This window comes from Perca fluviatilis, chromosome 20, assembly GCF_010015445.1.
Source record: "Perca fluviatilis chromosome 20, GENO_Pfluv_1.0, whole genome shotgun sequence".
In the NCBI taxonomy this organism is placed as follows: domain Eukaryota; kingdom Metazoa; phylum Chordata; class Actinopteri; order Perciformes; family Percidae; genus Perca; species Perca fluviatilis.
In genome coordinates, this window is record NC_053131.1 from 18,158,746 (window position 1) to 18,168,265 (window position 9,520).

Consider the following 9,520-nt stretch of genomic DNA (forward strand, 5'->3'; position numbering starts at 1 on the left):
ATATATGAGTGCTTACAATATGTCAACATCCTGGGTGTTTGGAAGTTTGGTCTATCCTGTTGTTTTAATTAGGCTAAAAATACATGTCTCCTGATGAACATTTGATGTGATTTTGAGGCCTATAAGTGAGTTTTAGAGTGAACCTGTCATATGTTATGTAAGATGCACGTGGATACATTTGGATGCAATTAGTGTTTGAGACAAATCCAAACTGACATGGCATTTGGCCAATAAAATGAATTAGTTGTTATTAGTTTGTATTCACTGTGTTACAGATTTCTCTGTGGACAGCTACTGATTGATATTTATTAAACCCTGCTGTGTGAATGTTTAGTGCAGGTTTTCCTATGAAAATGCCTTGCTGGGATTTGTCTTTTGCTACAAATCAGTGACTTTTTGGACTTATTGGAAAACACAGTGTTGTGGTGGAGTGGAGATAGAGGACCCAAATGCAGAGAGAGAGAAGCAGGCAGGCAGGTGATGGTTGGAGCTCAGGGATTTATTTGTACCAAAACAGGGAGCAAACCAACGAAAGGGATCCAAAAAGCAAAGGCCAACACAAGGAGTCCAAACTGAGGCAGGCAGGCAAAAGGCAAAGTCCCAAATCCAAAAGTCCCCAGAGAAAAGGTTAACAAAAACCACAGGGGAGATTTCCAAAAACACATTTGACAGGATAAGACACAGGGCAAGGACACAAACGGATGCAAAATGATCTGACACGAGACAAAGGGAACACAGAGGCTAAATGAACAAATGAGGGACAGGTGATACAGCAGGTGAAAGACATCAGGGCGGGGCAGGACAATCAACAAAGGCGGGAAAACACAGGAAGTAAATTGGACAAGACGAGACAGAAAACCAGACTATCAAAATAAAACAGGAAACCAGAAAAACACAATACACAGAACAAGGAGTAGTACACAGTCAACAGGGTAAACATACACAAACAGGGAAATACAGGAAAAACTAATACAAAGAACGAAAAGTGTACAACACAAAATGCCGGAACCATAACACACGGTTTACTACAACTTGGGTTCCTCAGCTGGAATCACACTGGGGACATTAAAATCACATGGTATGCATCTTTCCAGTGATTCTTAAAAAGGGGTCCGTGCAAGGTTTTCAGATTCATTGATTTAAATTATATTATCTTTTTTTATTTATTTTTTTACAAAAGGCTTCATAGTTCAATGAATATTTACATTTTTAAATCTAAAATAGTTAATAGATGATGTTCTAATCTAACAAATTGTATATTATATTAAACAGACAGAATCTGCATTTTATCATATTTATGCACTAAGAGCTTGTTAGAAAAATTATTCTTAGACCAGTTTTGCTTCAGTTTCTTTGTTAAACCATTTGCATCCTGCTGTTTTAGTATTTCTGTGTTTTAGTATTTCTGTCTTTCATGTGTTAATCATGAAATCTGAGTGACCTTGCAAGGAGCACAGGATGTATCCCTGAAGGCAGAGCGCATAATGTGGAGGAGATGCCGTGCCTGACCAGAGATAAGAAGAAAAGCTACTGATTGCATGAACCGAATAACTAACTTGACTCCCAATTCCTTTAAAAAGCCACTGTTGAGAACACTCTTCAGTCATTTACTGTACTTACGCTGAAGTGCTGTAAACTGATTCTGCTTGCGCAAGTAAAATAACTTAAAGAGAACTCCAGTGATTTTGTCCATTCTTTGATAAATAATTATCCTAACAAGACTTCCCACTTCTCTTGATATGTGTGTGTATGTTCTGAAATGCACTTCAAATTAACAACCTTTCTTTTGATTTGCATTTGATATTTTATTTAGGTACAGGAAGGTCTGGCAATGCAAGACAAGGTACAGTGTTACTTGCAGCTAATTTAATTAATGTCAATTGCATTGTTTAATGGGTATTCTGTGTTGAGATGGTGGAAATGTTTTAAATATACACTACCGGTCAAAAGTTTTAGAACACCCCAATTTTTTTAGTTTTTTATTGAAATTTTAGCAGTTGAAGTCCAATGAATAGCTTGAAATGGTACAAAGGTAAGTGGTGAACAGCCTGAGGTTAAAAAAAAAAGTAAGGTTACCCAAAACTGAAAAATAATGGATGACAGCTTCAAGCACAGCTTAATAGTGGTTGTAATAAGCAAGTCTCAGTTTCAACTGTAAAGAGAAGACTTCGAGCTGCAGGTTTGATAAGTCGAGTTGCAGCAAGAAAGCCATTACTAAGACGTCTAGAAGAAAAAGAGGCTAAGAAACATCGTCAATGGACTACTGAAGACTGGAAGAAGGTGTTATGGACTGATGAATCAAAATTTGAAATCTTCAGTTCATCACGCAGGATTTTTGTACGCCGTCGAGTAGGTGAAAGGATGGTTCCTCAGTGTGTGACATCAACTGTCAAACATGGAGGAGGAAGCGTGATGGTCTGGGGCTGTTTTGCTGGATCCAGGGTCGGTGTGTACAGAAGTGAACACACTCAGGTTAAAGAAATCTAGTTGGTCAGGGGTTCATCCTACAGCAAGATAATGACCCAAAACATAAGTCCAAGCTATGCCAGAACTACCTTAGGAAAAAAGAACAAGATGGTAAGCTTAAAAACATGGAGTGGCCAGCACAGTCACCAGACTTACCCATTGAGCTGGTTGGGGATGAACTGGACAGAAAAGTTAAAGCCAAGCAACCTACAAGTGGCACACATTTATGGGAACTTCTGCAACAGAGTTGGGAAGAACTTTCTGAAGAATATTTGATTTCCATTGTAGAAAGAATGCCACGAGTGTGTTCAGCTGTTATATCTGCCAAAGGGGGCTACTTTTGATGAGTCAAAAATGTAGAATGTATTTTGGTTTATAAATTAATTCCATGATTTCTTTTTTAACTTAAATTGTTCATTTGTTCTATTCTTTCATTTCAGAGTACAATAAGACATTGAACTGCATGAATTTCAATAAAAACCTGGAAAAATTGGGGTGTATGTCTACTTTCTTTCTAATGGCCTACAATTATTTTGTGTTGTTTCACGTAACTAAGGCTATAGAAGTGTAAAAAATGGGCTACGTCAAGTTATAGATAGATAGATGGACTTTATTAATCCCATTTACTGGAAATAATAAATAAGATAAAAAAATTGTGTAGAAGTGTAGAATAAAAATGTACAACCTACATACATGTATATACAACAAAATAAAATATGGTATATTAAATATGAAGTAACCAGTGTGCAATTAGAATAATATGCAATATTGTAATGTGTGTGGTAATGAGATAGTCATCTCACAGACAGCTGTGAATCGTTGTACAGTACAGTTTTATGGAATGTGGCAGGAAGGATTTTTTTGTAGCGGTCCGTGCGATATCAAAGCTGTCAGAGCCTCTTAGAGAAGGTGCGCCGCTGGTGGACCATGGGGTGGAGAGGATGGTCAGGGTTTTCCATGATGGATAACAGTTTGTCCAGTGACCTCCTCTCCACCACAGCTTCAAATGTCTGCTGTTTGCAGCCAATAACGGAACCAGCCTTCCTGATCAGTTTGTTCAGTCTGTTTGTGTTGCTGGCTCCGATGCTGCTGCCCCAGCAGATGGCGGAGGAGAACAGAGCGCTGGCCACAACAGACTGGTAGAACATCTCCAATATTCAGGTAATTCTTACCAGCCCACTCCACAAAGTTGTCCACCAGCGCTCTCTACTCTCCCTCCTGTCCATCCCTTACACCAAACAGCTGCAGAGTCATCAGAAAACTTCTGTAAGTGACATGACTCTGAGTTGTACTGGAAGTCTGTGGTGTATAAGGTTAACAGGAAAGGAGAGAGCACAGTCCCCTGCGGAGCCCCTGTACCACTCACCACCACATCAGACAGAACACGGTCCAGACGGACAAACTGTGGTCTGCCTGTCAGGTAGTCAGTGATCCAGGAGACTGTGGATGCACCAACACTCATCAGCTGCAGCATCTCACCTAGTAGCAGTGGCTGGATGGTGTTGAATGCACTGGAGAAATCAAAAAATGTGATTCTCACACCGCCGCCACCGCCATCTAGGTGCAAATGAGCTTGCTGCAGCAGATAGATGACAGCGGATGGGTCCAGAGAAGATCTCACCTGCGGCCTCAGGCATGCAAAGACCAGCCTCTCCAGCACCTTCATCACATGGGATGTGAGAGCTACTGGGTGGTAGTCCTTGAGGCCAGATGGAGTCGACTTCTTGGGGACCGGGACAAGGCAGGACGTCTTCCATAGCAGCGGCACCCTCTGCAGGCTCAGGCTCAGGTTGAAGAGATGCTGGAGAACAACACACAGCTGACTGGCGCAGGTCTTCAGGACCCTGGGGCTGATGCCGTCAGGGCCTGCAGCCTTGCGCTGGTGAAGCCTCTCCAGCTGTCTCCTCACCTGGCCAGGTGTGATTGTTAAGCAGGAGGGGTGCTTAAAGTGTCTGTGGAAAGAAATGTAATGTGCTGTAGTGGTAGGGGGATTGGGATAGGTGGGCACACCACTGGGGAGTGAGGTGTGGGAGCAAGGGAGGGAGGTAAGGAGGCAGTGAGGGTGTGTGGGGGGTTGGGGGTGTAGTAGAAGAGGCAGGGGATGGCTGTGAGCTAAACTCTTAGACCGCTAGTCCTATTGTATTCTGTTCTATTCCTTGGTATATATACTGTAACTATGTGTTGAACTTTGAACGAAATGTGGGAAACAAGTGATTGGGAGAAAGTGAATGGCAGGACCCTCGTCGTTGTCACAGTTTGAGGTTGTTAGCTCCCTACAGGATAGAAAATATTGCGTTTATAATTTACACTGCGACTACCTCCATGTTACAGCTACTTTCCATTCAAGTCTGAGCATTTTATGGGGGAATTGACTATTTACTGAGTCAAAGTGAAAGAGTGTTTGTGTTATCGTTCATCATTGATCATTTTCCTAATCAAAGTATGGTGTGCATAACCTGCATTACACATTCCAGCGAACAGTTGGTTTCCGTTAATTTATGTATGTTATGAAAATCAGCTATTAGACTTCAAAGTTGCACACTTGGTAATTCATCATAACCCCATCATGTCTGCATTTCTTCAATAGTTGCGCTATTATTGTGTTTTATGGCATTGCATGCATGCATGCACATTGATTGTGCACAAATCAATGTGCATTGCCTCACAATAATAATGTAACACTAACAAAATACTCACTTGACCCATTAGCATGTTTAGAACAGTTGGTTTTTGACACCTCAGTAAAATAAACCAAAGGTGGGGAAAAAGACATTTATGGGCATCCAGTGTGAGTGATGGACCTCTCTCTTCCCTCATTTGTATGTCAACTCTCTATTACCAACTTTCAAAGAAAGGCAAAAAATGCTAAAAGAAAGGACTGATTTATTTCATATTGCGCACACACTCATACAGTATCTCACAAAAGTGAGTACACCCCTCACATTTTAGTAACTATTTTATTATATCTTTTAATGGGACAACACTGAAGAAATTACACTTTGCTACAATGTAAAGTATTAAGTTTACAGCTTGTATAACAGTGTAAATGTGCTGTCCCCTCAAAATAACTCCACACACAGCCATTAATGTCTAAACAGCTGGCAACAAAAGTGAGTACACCCTTATGTTAAATTCCCATAGAGGCAGGCAGATTTTTATTTTTAAAGGCCAGTTATTTCATGGATCCAGGATACTATGCATCCTGATAAAGTTCCCTTGACCTTTGGAATTAAAATAGCCCCACATCATCACATACCCTTTACCATACCTAGAGATTGGCATGGTTTTATGTCGGTTAGCCTAATAGCTGGTTTGATTTGCATTGAGAGATGATTTTATGGAAAGTACCCCATGCCAATCTCTAGGTATGGTGAAGGGCATCTGATGATGTTGGGCTATTTTAATTCCAAAGGCCAAGGGAAGTTGAATCAGGATGCATAGTATCTGGATCCATGAAATAACTGGCCTTTAAAAATAAAAATCTGCCTGCCTCTATGGGAATTTAACATAGGGGTGTACTCACTTTTGTTGCCAGCGGTTTAGACATTAATGGCTGTGTGTTGAGTTATTTTGAGGGGACAGCACATTTACACTGTTATACAAGCTGTACACTTAATATTTTATATTGTAGTAAAGTGTAATTTCTTCAGTATTGTCCCATTAAAAGATATAATGAAATATTTACTTGAATGTGAGGGGTGTACTCACTTTTGTGAGATACTGTATGTGCATCATTAACTACCACATTTCCATAAGCAATCTACCTTATAGTGAGAACAAAATACTGAAATGCATTGCTTCAGGTTCCCGGCAACTTCATCCTTTTGGCATGTACTTTTCAGATTTTCACTTCACATAATCCATCCACTGAAATTGATTTATTCAACAGAAATAATTGATTTCCAAATGTTCCTAAAATATGTCATTTATAGAGTGTTTAGTGGGTCATGAGTTTTAGGCAAAAGTAGCTTTGGAAATAAGAGGTTTATTTCTGAATGAGTTATTTGTGTGTCTGCAGAGGCTGAACTCCTAACTTTCAAACAGTCACTGTGTGGTTTGGACAATTCAACATGCTGCCCTCTGTTGGAGTTTTTTTTTTGCAAAGTCTGCACAAAATTCTGAATTAGAAGCAATTAAACCCTCTGTGACACACTTTAATACTGGATATCTGTAGAGTACTACTGACTTGGCAGGCTTATGGTTACAGCAGCAATCTCTTAGCATGAGCAGGGCTGTAGCTGGGATTTTAGAAACACTGAGGTCATTCATCCAGTTGCTCCAATTCACCCTAAACTGCTTAATTATTTTGATGTTTCATATTAAATGTATTCACTTCACTGTAAATATGAAGTTCTAACTGCTTTATGGGCCTGCTATTGAACCTCAATATATTTTGAGTGCTGGCTGAATGCGTCTGCATCCAGTATCTAAGATTCTAAGCCTTTTTTACTTATTTACTTATTGATCAAATATTTCCTGATTAAACCTAGAAACATTATTTTATTTTATTCAAGCAAAGCTTTTTTGTTTCTTGATTGGAGTCGAAACTGTCAAAACATGCTTCTATTCCCCAAAGTATCATATAGGCACTAATAGAAATCGTACTTTATTTATGTATTTTATTGGTGCAACAGAAATCAAATCAAATTTAGATGTATTACTGAACATAGACTGGAATCAGCCTGTTGCAAATGTGTAAGTATTTAATCGTAAAATCTAAAATCCCCCCAGGTCACTAAACAATCTAATTTCCAGACAAAACCACGAGGACATGACATCAGTGTCACGCAGAAAGATTATCTCATCCCCCACATTTAAGATATTTTACTGCCACTTACTGATGGTTATACAAGAATACAGCCAGACCTGACCTTTTACATGTCCACACAGCAGTCAGTAGCCTATGTGTCTACATAAGTGTTAACAGGTTCAAAGGCATAACAAGTTCAGCGGCAATTATCTCAAGGCTACTACACTTATGAACAGATCTTCATCACAGATTATGGACGACTAAGAACACCCTCACGTATGAACTCCAGTACCAGGTCACAGAGTTGAAGTTGGCACAGACACTTAGACTTCACACTGGCACTTTCACTGCTGCAGGCCTAGTAGAGTGGATCACATCGATAATCAGCCCAGAGGGGATTTTCCCAAAGAGGAGCACTACGACAAACAGGACTCTAATATTAGACATAATGTAGCCCTGAGGCACTAGTCTTTCTCAGTTCTCCAAGGGAAGGTTGAAAGCTGGGACCTCACTGAAAATGATTATCAGAGAGTTTTAATGTTACTTTGAGGTATAGGCTACATCTTATACAATCTTTAGGGGAAAACACAGTATCTACAAATGTTTAATTTATAAAAAAAGAAAATAAACATTATTTTGGTATTTACAGTAAATAGTTATAGTTATTTAATCAGCTCTGTACTGTCTGTCTACTAATATTTACAGTATATTGAACTAATTCAATACATATAAATATGTGATTTTAAGGTAGTTTAACCACACCAATTGCATGAGTTCCACAAGTGTCAAAAATTACAATGGAAGTTATTGCTGCTACTTCATGTTGGCTTTGTAGGGCAGCTCAGATTTTTGTTATGGCCTATTGCTATTTGTAGAACACAACTACAAATGACCATAAACGTGGTCATTACTGACATTCAGAGATTCATGCTTTTTTATTTTTCATATAGGCCTACACCTGCTGGCAGCTGAATATAGTGTGGCTTTAGTGATTGGTTGGTAGGTAGGTAGGTAGATAGATACATAAACATAAATCCATCCATCCATCCATCCATCCGTCCATCCATCCATACATACATACATACATACATACATACATACATACATACATACATACATACATACATACATACATACATACATACATACACAGACTTTATTAATCCCAAACAGGGACATTTCTGAGTTACAGCGGCAAGGTACAACATGCCACACAGCACCCTACAGAACTGGTACTGAGTAACCTAATAATAAATACATTTAATTAATATAATTGTGGATTAATGCATGACATAAACACCATGGGTTGCTGCTGTTGATTATCATTATTCTACAATTCAGTCAATGGCTGGATATACTAGTTTAAAAATGGACCATACAGTGTATGGGCTGGATGCTCACAATGTCCCTCAAGTGTGGAAAAACAACAATGTGCATGTCATGTCATCATGGACCATGTGAATTATGGGGAAATGTGAAAAATGTGAGAAATGGGAAATGTGAAATAGCACATTATATCAAAAAGTATATTCTGATTTTGCATCCGTCCAAAGTAGTTGTCCACCAAAAAAATGCCACTGCACAATGCATACTGTAATAGCTTAAGTTATGGATCATGGATATAACAGCATAGGTGTCTCGTTTTGCCAGACTCTGCCAGCCAGAGAAACCTAGGCTCTGTCCCTAATGAAATAACCAATTCTGACAGATGGCAAGTACCACTTCCCCTCTGCTGCATAATTTAAACTGACCACTCTAATTGGACCATGATTCGAGTCATCAGCCAGCGGGAGAAGGTCAAGCTTGTCTGAGCAAAATCCTGGTTAAGACTGACAAGGATTTGTTTTTCTTGGGAAAAATATCAAAGTGACTCATGAATATACAGTGAATCTCAGAATACATTATTACCTACAAGACTCAGCTACACGATTTGGTTGCTTTTATGCATAAATGATGCTAAAATTCAACAATGATGTTGCATTAGTGTCAGTTTATTTTAGACTTGAACTTGATAATGATGCTTAGGGCCGAATGTAAATGTATTCTTTATCCTCACCCTGAACCAACAGTCTTTGACTTAATTAAGCTAGACTGAGACCTGATATGTGAACCTGACCCTAATCCTGAAGGATTTGGGTCGATCACATACTGGAATGGTCAGGTTTGACTACACAACATATGCAAAGTGTGCAAGATAGGACTTGGCATTCTAAACTTTGTTGATACATGTAAAGTTAAATTTACATTTTCAGTTTAATTTACCTAGGGAGGTGAAGTATTTATAGTAGATTTTATGTTAAAAAA